The sequence below is a fragment of the Sapajus apella genome, unplaced genomic scaffold, assembly GCF_009761245.1.
Source record: "Sapajus apella isolate SASKATOON/1434 unplaced genomic scaffold, GSC_monkey_1.0 scaffold59, whole genome shotgun sequence".
NCBI lineage: Eukaryota > Metazoa > Chordata > Mammalia > Primates > Cebidae > Sapajus > Sapajus apella.
In genome coordinates, this window is record NW_022436999.1 from 3,509,852 (window position 1) to 3,522,042 (window position 12,191).

The following is a 12,191-nucleotide window of genomic DNA, read 5'->3' on the forward strand; positions in this document are numbered from 1 at the left end:
ACGCTGGCCCCGCGCCCCTGACAGCCGGCCGGGCGCGCCGGTGGCACAATGCCGGCCCTGCCGCCCCCCGGCCACGGTGACAACTCACCCGGGAGCCGGCAGGGACCTCCGGGAGGGGGGCGCTCACTGCTTCCACGCCGCCGCTTGCGCGCGCCCGCAACCCTTTCAGGTCTAAGCGAGGCCCCGCGCGCCCTTGTCTGGCTCGCGCTGGCCGGCGCTGTGGACAGAGGAAGCGCGCGGGAGGGAGGGAAGCGGCAGGGTGGTCGCCGGCTTCGGAGACTAGAACGCGGCAGTAGCGGCGGCGGCGGCGGCAGCGCCCGCGTCACTGACCCAGCTGTACCGCGCGGGCGGGGGAGGCCCCGCGGAAGGAGGGGGCAGGGAAGGGGCGGGGCCAGGCGCGCACGCAACAGCGCGGGCGTCGCGCCGGCGTCGTGCCGGCGTCGCGCCGCAGGGACCGCCCCGCCGGGAGGCTCCGCACGCACGCGCCGCCGGCCGGGCCAGGTACCCGCGGGAGAAGCGACGCGGTGGAGGAGGGGAGGCCTTAAAGAGACGGTCTCTCTGCGCTGGATTCGATGGGGCGGTGGCACGGACCCAGCTGAACCGCGCGGGGTTTTCAGTGCGCTCTCCAGTTCGTTTACTATTATTATTAATTTGCATTACTGAATTACTATTATTTGTAAAGAATTGTACTGCCCTCAGGTTTACAAGGCTTTTGGCGCATGTTGCCTTGTTAACTCTTGAATTGCTCGTCTGACCTATCTCTGAAGCAGGTTATTATCTCCCGGTAAAGCAGTACGCCAAACCGTGGTCCCTAGCCTGCTAACATTAAAGCTGCCCGGGGTAGGGGGGAGAGTGGGTGGGGGTGAAAATGCAGATTCGGGGCCCACCCACCTCCAGCCATTGTGATTCAGTGGGGTCGGACTTGGGAGTGTGTGCTGTCACAAGCATTCCGAAGTGAGTGATCCTTCAGCATACTAAAATCACACAAGGGATCTCAAGGTTGAGAAAACCGCAGTTCAGAGCCAGGACTGGCAGAGCCCGGACTAGAACCCTGCCACATTCCTAATCGTATTTCCCCTCTAGCCTTGCCTCCGGGAGCTATTTTCTAGCTCATACTGAGTGAGCAGTTTGTGCACTGTATGGCCACATCGCTTATTGGTGATCTCTCATGCAGTGTGTCCTCAGTTTATGTGTTTACAGGGCCTGTGGCGCCTTGATTGGGAGGACTCTGGCTTTTTATCTTTGTGCCCCAGGGCCTTGCACTGTGTCTGTCTCAGACGTCCTCAATAAATGTTAAAGCACTTCTACTTGTAAATCAGTGGTAGAGTCCACATCTGGACGTACAGACTTGTGTCTTTACTGCAGCTTGTGTCTGGCGGGCCCCTACTCCCAGATGCTCTTGAACAAAAGGATACACCTTCTCAGGGCCTCTCCCCAGGCTTTCAGGAAAAGTGCTGTGAATTAACAGGGCATGTCCTTGTGAAGTAGCTTGAACCAAACAAGCAGAATGCCCCTCCCCATGCACACAGGCCCGTCCACCAAACAACCCTTCCCTTCTGGGCCCCATAGCTACCTGTGGCTTGTTGCTATAATACCTGTTGTAAGCCTATCCTTGTTCTGCCTTCTTTCTTCCTTGCCTTGATGGGTCCCAACTCACTAGAGAAGATGGGCACTCCTCCCTTCCTGCTCATTTGGGGCCGCACTGCCCAGACCACTAGAAAATTGAAGTCTGTAGCAGAGCACAACCAAATCAGTGTGGGCAGCAGGAGCACGCCAGGCAGACCCAAGGCTCAGGGAGGGGACAAGGAGAAAGGAAGCAAGGGAAAAGGATGGAGAAAGACTTGGAGAAGCCCAATGGAGAGAAAGAGAAAAAGGAAGAGGAAAGGGAAGAAAGAAAGCGTGGATAGTTCAGATTAGATCATCTGTCAAGCCAACCAAGCCCCTTGCTATTAACAGGCCCAGTGACTTCATGCAGAACTGCCACCTTATAAAATCCCTTCTGAGACCCTATGCAGATCTGTCCATCGCTGCCTAAAAATCCTCTCCCAGACCCCCTGTGTCCACAGAATGAAACCAAACTCATCAGCAGTTTCATTCTGTGGACACTGGGGGTCTGGGAGATTGTGGAGAGCAAGGACTGTAGTAGCCTGTGCTGTCCACAATCTGGACCAAATGCTCTCCATCCCTCCAAACACCCCACACTCCAGCCTCCCCATACCATCTGCTGGTCTCTAACAAGCCACTCCTGTTACATCTCACTCACAAACCAGGTGCCCTTGCTGTTTCCTCAGTCTTGAAGAACTTCTCCTTCAGAATCTTCTTACTTACCCTTCAGAGTCTTCCCAAGTTCTACTTTTCTGTGGCACTTTCATAGAGCCCCAGTTTAGCATCCATTTCCTTCTGCTTTGAATTGCCAGAATCAGGGTCAAGTCTCCTCCCTTTATAAATGCTGGCTCGCCAGCCTTTCCTGTCTGCTTTTCCCCTCCCACCTGAAGTTCCAATGGCCTCCTCTGTAGGGCTGATGAAAAGCCCCTGTTACATTCTGCTTATAGGCCTTGCTCTTCTCATCTGCAAAATGGAATGGTACTTCCTGGCCTAGGGTGAGTATCATCTTTCTGCCATTGAAAAGATCTCACAAGATGAATGTTAAGAATAATTTAGACTTAGACATTTTCAAGTGGGAGGGATGGTAGATTAATTAAAATGGTTTAAAACTTTTAAGATCTTTTTTTTTTTAATTTAACAGCTTTCTCATGCCTGTAATCCCAGCATTTTGGGAGGCCGAGGCAGTCCGATCATTTGAGGCCAGGAGTTCAAGACCAGCCTGGCCAACATGGCAAACCTCGTCTCTACTAAAAATACAAAAATTAGCCAGGCATGGTGGCACACACCTGTAATCGAGCTATGCGGAAGGCTAGTTACAAGAATTGCTTGAACCTGGGAGGCAGAGGCTGCAGTGAGCCAAGATCCTGCCGCTGCACTCCAGCCTTGGTGACAAAGCAAGCTCTGTCTAAAATAAATAAATAAATAAATAAATAATTTAACAGCTTTATTGAGATATTCACATACCACCAATTCACAGTTTAAATTTGTACATTTATTTTGTATAACTTTACAAATTGTACAAATTTGTACATGTACAATTGTAGATTTAGAGTGAACAATTCAATGGTTTTTAGTATAGTTACAGAGTTGTACAACATTTTACAACAGTTTCATGACCCTTAAAAAAACTTCTGTACCTATTAGCAGTCACTACCCATTTCCTCCCTCCCAGCCACCTTCCCTGACTCCCACCCTAGACAACCAATAATCTGCTTTCTGTCTCTATAGATTTGCCTATTATGAGTGCTTCCTATAAATGGAATAATACAAATATGTGGTGTTTATAATTGATTTTTTGCTTCCTCCACCTAACATAATGAATTTTAAACCAGAGTTAATTTTTTATTTTCACTTTTTAATTCAGACCCTTTCTTATTCTAAAAGGACTTAAGATGGCTCTTTGAGCTAATATTCCTGGGTCCTTCCAGATTTCCAACACAAATCCTTTTTTTTTTTTTTTTTGAGACGGAGTCTCGCCCTGTGGCCCAGACTAGATGGAGTGCAATGGTGCAATCTCGGCTCGCTGCAACCTCCGCCTCCTGGTTTCAGGTGATTCTCCTGCCTCAGTCTCCTAAGTAGCTGGGATTACAGGCGCCCGCCACCACACCCAGCTAAGTTTTGTATTTTTAGTAGGGACGGGTTTTCACTGTGTTGGCCAGGCTGGTCTCAAACTCCTGACCTCAGTGATCAGCCTGCTTCTGCCTCCCAAAGTGCAGGGATTACAGGCATGAGCAACCGCACCTGGCTGATTTCCAGCACAAATCTTAATACTCTACTCTAAATCTAGGTGTCAGAAAATGGCATGGGGGTTAGATTAGTCCCAGTTGGTGGTGAGTAGAATAGCCAACCATCCCAGTTTGCCTGGGACTAAGGGGGTTCCTGGCATATGGGACTTCCAATGCCAGAATTAGGTCAGTCCTGGGCCAACCAGGATGAGGTAGTCACTCCTGTGATAAGAGTCAGGAGGCATGGTATTCCCTTCATCTCCCAGGAATCTAACAAAGAGTGTGTGTCTTTACTACTTGCAGAGCAGGGCAGAGGAGTTTGGCTCTCTGAAAGTAAGAGAAAAGGTTCAGAATAAGTACATGGAATCTCAGCTGCTATGGTTATTACATATAATAGTAGTAATGACAGCTACTATTTACAAATCACCTACTATGTGTCAGGTGGTTGGTAGGGACTTTATACATGTAACCTCTAATTCTGGCAACAGTCCGCCAAGTTAATTATCATTAACACCATTTTACAAGCAAGGCTCAGAGAGATTTTTTTTGACATATCAAAACCACATAGTATGTATGTTGCAAAACCAGAATTCATTCTTGTTTGTCTGTCCAAAGGTCACACATTTCCAAATAAACCATGTGGCTCCTCCCACCCCTCCCCCCAATAAAAATAGCAAGTAAAGACTGAAATTGTCCTCATATATCTCTTGCTTTTTAAAAAAGTGCTTTTTTGCATACCATCTCCTTTTATCCTTACAACATCCCCATAAAATGAAGAGACATTATTGTCCCCAATTTTACCTCTAAGGAAGTTGAGGCACCGAGAGGTCAGTAGCTTATCTCTATAGAAATTAGCTGAGTTTCATGTTTTGATTCAAGATTCCTTGGGCAGCCTTCATAAGCCCTGTGAAAGTAAACCCATTTGACCCCAGGGGAGGTGGAAGTATTGTGGCCACACTCACTGCAGAATGTCAGGGTCCAAAATGGGTGGGTTTTGCAGGCCTAGGCCAGCAGGAGCTGAGAATCAACTCCCACTCCAGAGGAGGAAGATCTGGGTTCAGGTGGTTGTCTGAATTTGGGATCCTTCACCATCACCAGGGCAACCCTTCTTGGAGCTTGTCAGGAGCCTGTGAGAGCCAGGCTCGGTGATGCAATCCATGCTGGCCACTGGTTGGAGGGGGCTTTGTAGAGGTCAGAGTTCAGGGCTTAGATCTATCACAGCAGCAGCTATGATTCCCTGTCCACCCTAACTCTGACCCTAGCCCTAGAAAATGTGCACTTGAAGCTGCCCAATTAGCAGGTACATATCAGAGGGCAACTGAGCCCCACCTGCTTTTCTGAAGCATTGAAAAATCTTTGACAACATTCCTTCCCTAACACAGGTTGGGTAAGCTGGTAAAAGTGTTGGCCCCATTTTTCACACAAGGAAAAGCCAAGGTAGAAAGGGAGCATCCACCTGCTGTGTCCCCAGATGGTATCCCAGTGGAAGATGAATGAATACCAGATTCTCCCCACCCTGGTGCCAACCAGCCTGATGACCTGCTGCTCCTCCCTGCCCTTTGCCCAAGGGCTGGGCAGTGAATCTGAGAGAATCTGCAAAGAAGAAGGAAGGGACTGGGGATAGCCCAGGGCCTGAGGCCTTTCTAGACATAGCCAGCCTACAAACCCCTCCCAAATAAACACACACACATACACACACACACACACACACACACACACACACACACACACACACACAGCTCCTGGTCATTTGACACTGCATCCCTCCCTGATGGCTCATTTTCATGTGATTTAATGGTGAGAAGAGAGAGCTATATGATTGGCTCTGCAGGCTCTGAGCTGCCAGTGCATAGAAGAATGGAGTTACCCCTTCTTTAGACTCTCTGGGGAGGTAGAGATAGGGCTTTAAAGCTCTGGCAGACACAATACTTCAAAATCAGGGTATTTCGAAGGTGCTGATGATGGACCCCAAGGTGCAGCTTTACCCCCCTAGGCATGTCAATGAACTCCCTGAAAATTCTCCAATACATTAAATATGTACTGTTTGCCAGACACTTTGCTAATGGCTCCACATATATGATCTCATTTAATCTTTGCGATAGCCTCTGAAATAGGCATCAATACTATTATCTTCATTTTGCATATGCGGAAACTGAGATACAGAAAGTTTAAAGATGAGGACAAGGCCACAGTTACTAGCAGCATGTCCTGCTTCTTAGGGAATACAGCTGTAATTTGCACTGTAAAAAGCAAATGTGATTTTTAAAGGTGGACCAGAGCAGGTTACCTACGGCGGTGTGCTGGAGAGTGCTCAAACTGTCTCTCAAGAACCAATTCTAAAATGTTCAAGATTTTGGTAAGCTAGCTGTTAAACACAGCCTTGGTTAAAAATTAAATTATGGCCTAGAGCAGTGGCTCACGCCTGTAATCCCAGCACTTTGGGAGGCCAAGGCAGGAGGATCACTTGAGCTCAGAAGTTTGAGACCGGCCTGGGCAACAGAGTGAGACCTCTTTTCTACAAAAAAACACAAAAATTAGCCAGGCATGGTGGCACACACCTTTGGTCCCAGCTACTGAGGAGGCTGAGGTGGGAGGATTACTTGAGCCTGGGAGGTCAGGACTAAAATAAGCTGTGATTGCACCACTGTACTTTAGCCGAGGTGACAGAGCAAGACCCTGTCTCCAAAAAAAAGAAAAAAAATTATATATATGTAAAATTAAATTATAGTTGTTAAAGTAATAAATACTCAAGTTACCACTTCCTAATTATTAATTATCTTAGTACACTGTATTTTTGTTTACTTTTTCTGCCTCCCTCCTCTTACATTTTACTCTTATATGCTTTCAAGTTTATGTACGTCTCTTATATCTATATAGTGGAAATACTACTTCTTATCTCTTCCCAACTCCACATTCAGTGACATCACATTGATAATTTGAAATCAGACACAGTGGAAGTATTTACGCCACAGAAATTAGCAAATATAAATCAGCTCCCACCTATGGAAGAAGCTGCTAAACATCTGCAATTGAAATGTGAAACATTTACATCTGGAAAACTGAAAGCTTCCAGCACCTGGGTCTGTGGCAGTAGTGGAGGAGGTGAACCCAGGGCTAGCTGAGCTCACCAGCAGAGCCAGCAGGGTGGGTGGGTACAGGGCACATGTGGAGTATCTCTAGGAGGTGGCCAGACCACATAGTCTCCATTTTACAGGGAAGTTGGGTTCGCAGGCCAGGTGAGAAATGTTTGATGCCTCAAAAGTTGTCGGTTCCATCTGAGATGCACTCCACCTAGATGCACCATAAAGGTTTCTTACTTTTTATACCCCTCAATAAAGTTCCCCAGTTACCAAGGGAGATGGAGAGACATGAACCTGAGAGGAAGCCTGCCTGGAAGAAGGGGCTGCTGGTCCTCAGTCCCTTGTGAATGCCTGGCCTCTAGTGGTGGGAATAAGAATGCAGCCTCTGCCCTCCAACCTTAGGTCAAGACGCTCAAACCACAGAGCATGGTCATGGCATTTCCCAGCACATAGCACAGGACAGCTGAGACAGTCCTTGTGGGACAAGTGGAAGATGAACAGAAGCATCTGCTTCCAACAGGAGCGTCTCAACCATCCTCTTAGAACCTATGCCGCCTTTGGATAGCAAGTATTTTATGACACCCCCATCCCACTACCATGAAATGAACATCATAGCATAATCTGCCTACACACATAATTGCAAAAAATAAATAAATGCATGCATATATTAGCCAAAAGACATGTACAAGAATGTTCACAGCATCATTATTCATAATGGCCAGACACTAGAAACGACACAAATTGATATGGTATGTCCACATGATGAAAATGAACAAACTTCTGGCCAGGTGTAGTGGGCGCAGTGGCTCACGCCTGTAATCCCAGCATTCTGGGAGGCCAAGGCAGGCAGATCACTTGAGGTTAGGCGCTTGAGACCACCCTGGTTAACATAGTGAAGCCCCATCTCTACTAAAAATACAAAAATTAGCTGGACATGGTGGTGGGTGCCTGTAGTCCCAGCTACTTGGGATACTGAGGCAGGAGAATGGCTTGAACCCAGGAGGCTGAGATGGCAGGGAGCCAACATAACGCCACTGCGCTCCAACCTGGGAGACAGAATGAGACTCTGTCTCAAAAAAAAAAAAGAAAAAGAAAATGAACAAACTTCCAATTCACACAACAACATGGATGAATCACACAAATATGATTTTGGCTGAAAGAAGCCAGAAACACAAAAAAGCATGCACTGTATGATTTCATTTATATCAAGTTCAAAGGCAGGCAAAATTAATTTAAGATGTTAGAAGTAAGGACAGTAGGTTGGGCGCCATGGCTTATGCCTATAATCCCAGCACTTTGAGAGGCCGAGGCAGGTGCATCATGAGGTCAGGAGATCAAGAGCATCCTGACTGACATGGTGAAACCCTATCTCTACTAAAACTACAAAAAATTAATCAGGCATGGTGGCACATGCTTGTATTCCCAGCTACTCAGGAAGCTGAGGCAGAATCCCTAAACCTGGGAGGCGGAGGTTGCAGTGAGCTGAGATTGTGCCACTGCCCTCTAGCCTGGGCAACAGAGCAAGACTCCATCTCAAAAAAAACAAAAAAGTAAGGAGAGTAATTACCTAGAGGAGTTGTGACTGTGAGGCACCATAAGTGGACTTCCAGGGTGCTGAGCGTGTTCTGGTTATGAAGGTGTGTTCATTTTGCAAAAATTAATAGAGGTGTACTCTTAAGATTTGTTCACCTTTTTGAAGTATGTATTCAATAAAAAGTTTACTAAAAAAAAAACAAAACCCAATGAATGAATACAATGCCCAAACTGTAATATAAAAGATGAAGAAAAGGCTGCTTGCACCTAGAGTCAAGTCATAGCAATTAGAAATGCAGACAGACATAGGTGTGTGATTTTAGTGATTCAAATGCTTTGAGCAGTGTCACTGTCATGTTCTGAAATGTTCAGCTCTTGGTAAAATGTTGAAAAATACAGCACACTTTTCCTCTAGGTGTGTGTGTTTGTATATATATATATATTTTTTTTGAGGCTGCATCTCACTCTGTTGCCTAGGCTGGAGCGCAGTGGCACGATCTTGGCTCACTGCATTCACTCCGCCTCCTGCATTCAAGTGATTCTCCTGCCTCAGCCTCCCTAGTAGCTGGGATTACAAGCGCCTGCCACCGCTCCCAACTAATTTTTGTATTTTTAGTAGAGATGGGGTTTCGTCATTTTGGCCAGGCGGGTCTCAAACTCCTGACCTGAAGTGATCTGCCTGCCTCGGCCTCCCAAAGTGCTAAGATTACAGGTCTGGGCCACTGTGCCCGGCCCCTGTATTTGTATTCTGATCACTATAACAGGATTGTTGTTTTCCCCCCTACAGAAACATCTAGTGGATGGCAAACAAGAGTCTATGCCTCTCATATAGGCACACAGAATGGTCCTGTGCTGTGCAGGGCTACTATTGCAAACTGACTATGCCTCCTTGTCTGTGAAATGGGAGTGACAGCAGTACCTGCTTCATAAGGCTGTTGTGAAAATGAATTTACGTCAATAAAGTGCTCAAAACATCAGTTGGCACACACGAGCACAAAATAAGTGCTTGATATTATTTGTATCATTCTGGACCATACCCACTAAATGCCAGTGGTGCCTTCATCATCATAACAACCAAAAACACTCCCACAGATGTCCAAACAGCCCCTAGGGTCGACACTGCCCATAAAGAACCACGGCTTTAAACCCACTGGATGAACAATACTTACAGAAAGTAGCAGCGCTATTCATTCATTCCTTCATTCACTCACAAAGTAGTCTGCGCTGAGGACTGCTTTGTCCAGCTTCTGCCCTCAGGTTTCTGACTGGGGAGATAAAGGTGTCCACAAGTAATGACAACAAGATGTGATAGGGTTTACATAGCCCAGAGGCAGCAAATTGTCTCTCTCAGGCTTCAGCCCCCTGCAGGGGGGTTTGATCCACTTTGTGTTTTGCCTTTTTTTTTTTTTTTTTGAGACAGAATCTCACTCTGTTGCCCAGGCTGGAGTGCAGTGGCACAATCTCGGCTCACTGCAACCTCTGCCTCCCAGGTTCAGGCGATTCTCCTGCCTCAGCCTCCCAAGTAGCTGGGATTACGGGTGCCTGCTTCTACATCTGGCTAATTTTTGTATTTTTAGTAGAGACAAGGTTTTGCCATGTTGGCCAGGCTGGTCTCGAACTCCTGACCTCAGGTAATCCGCCTGCCTCAGCCTCCCAAAGTGCTGGGATTACAAATGTGAGCCACCACGCCCTGCCATTTCGTTTTTTATTTAGTTGCCAGTATTTGGAAATAAGAAGATTTCATACATTAAAAAGTGCAGGTTTCCTGCTTCTCTTGAAAAATCCATAGCTTTGAAAACATCAGTCCTGCAATTATGTAGTCAGGAGACCTGTGTTTGCCACAGCCCTCACCTGACCTTCATTTACTTTTCCTACCAGACCTCTGCAGACCCTGGGTCTTAGGGCCATCTCACAGGTCCGTCTCTTGGTAGCTACGGGAACTCAGGACAACTAAAAGCTTCTGGAAGGAGCAGAAGAGTTCCAAAGGCTCAGGGCAAGGCAGATAAAGTGGGAAAGGGCGTTCCGGGTGGAAGGAGTGGCATGTTCAAAGGTCCATGCTACAAGAGCAGTGGTATGCCCAAGGGCCAGTCCCCTGTTCATGGAGACACGTGGCAGAGTCCTTCGGCCCACTGCAGCAGGAGGCCAGAGGTGAACTAAGAGACAGGCCTGAGATTTAAAATTTCCAGGTCTGGGCCAGGTGTGGTGGCTCATGCTTGTAATCCCAGCACTTTTGGAGGCTGAGGCGGGTGGATCACAAGGTCAGGAGATTGAGACCATCCTGGCTAACATAGTGAAACCCGTCTCTACTAAAAATACAAAAAATTAGCCAGGCATGGTGGCACTCACCTATAGTCCCAGCTACTCGGGAGGCTGAGGCAAAAGAATTGCTTGAACCTGGGAGGCGGAGGTTGTGGTGAGCTGAGACGGCACCACTGCCCTCCATCCCGGACAACAGAGCAAGATGCTGTCTCAAAAAAAAAAAAAAAAAAAAAAAAGTTTCCAGGTCTGACACCAGCTTGCTCTCCTGTTCTCCACACTTGCTTGGCAGAGGTACAAGTTCAAAATCAAAGTGAGTTCCATGGCTGAGGTGCTGTGGGACAATGCTCACAGTGTCCTTGCACCTGGGCTAGCCCTAAGAGATGAGTCAGAGAGTGAGGGAAGTACCAGGAATGGCATGGTCATTAGTTTCCTGCAGGGCTAACCTAACGTGGTATGAGTGAAGGGGGAGGAAAGGGCTCCCCTTACGTCTGAAACATACCATTTGGGATGTGCATCCCCTAGCTCAATGCTGTTGCATACAGTGAGTTACAAGCTCACTGTAAAGAATCAATATACCAGTATGTTCAATTAAAGAATCAATACACCAGTATGTTTAATTTCCATATTCTTTGTTCTCCATTCTAAAATTTAACTTCCTCATTCTCTTTGTCTCCTTGCCTCTAGTTTCAGTAAACAACCTTCCCGCCAGCTGTAATCAGTAGTTCATGTCTGGTCACCTGCTCCTCCCTGAGTCACCTCTGGTCACCTGCTCTGACCTGAGTCACCTTAAGCCGCCTGTTCTATAAGCATCTTTCCCACCTAAACTGTACGCCCCACCACTCTAGCTTCTACTCCTGCTCTCTTTAAAATAGCCAATTGGAATCAACTTAGACTGTGTGGTCCAACCATAGCCAGTAGGGGAATGACACAGCAGTAGGGACTACCTGCTTCAGGGATAAGAATCCCTTCCCCTACCTTGTTCAGGTGTGCTCTTGCCATTGCTCCATTCACAAGGCACACCCTTCTATAGAAGTAAATATTGCCTTGCTGAGAAAACTTATGTTCGAGTGCTATTTCTTTTGCTGCACCAAAAATTTGCTTCTAACAGTGCTTCTCAGACTTTCACTTAGCGATCTTGTTAAAATGCAGTAGTTCTGAAGTGGGGCCTGAAAGTCTTCATTTCAAACAACACACAAGGAATGCTGTGCTGTTTGTCCAAAGACCACCTTTACACAGTCGCTGGAGCAGGGTTTCTCAAGTGCAGCACTATTGTGTGGGAAAAGCATTTGTATGGGCTGTCTTGTATCTTGTAGGATGTTTAACAGCACCCTTGGCCTCTACCCACAAGACGTCAGTAGCAGCCCCCTAGTTGTAATAAGGAAAAATGACTTCAGGCTAGGTGCCATGTCTCACACCTATAATCCCAGTACTTTGGAAGGCTAAGGCAGATGGATCACTTGAGGCCAGGAGTTCAAGACCAGCCTGACCA

The 12,191-nt window shown here is 47.2% G+C and overlaps 1 protein-coding gene across 2 annotated transcripts in view; it reads right to left on the bottom strand.

Moving 5' to 3' along the window:
• The window catches only part of SUSD6 (sushi domain containing 6), a 102,746-nt gene extending 102,408 nt beyond the window's left edge, over nt 1-338 (bottom strand). For both annotated transcript variants that reach the window (XM_032245793.1, XM_032245789.1), the window contains exon 1: nt 89-338. The gene's annotated coding sequence lies outside the window, so the exon portion shown is untranslated. The remainder of the gene's footprint in view (nt 1-88) is intronic.
• Between the last annotated feature and the right edge of the window lie 11,853 nt (nt 339-12,191).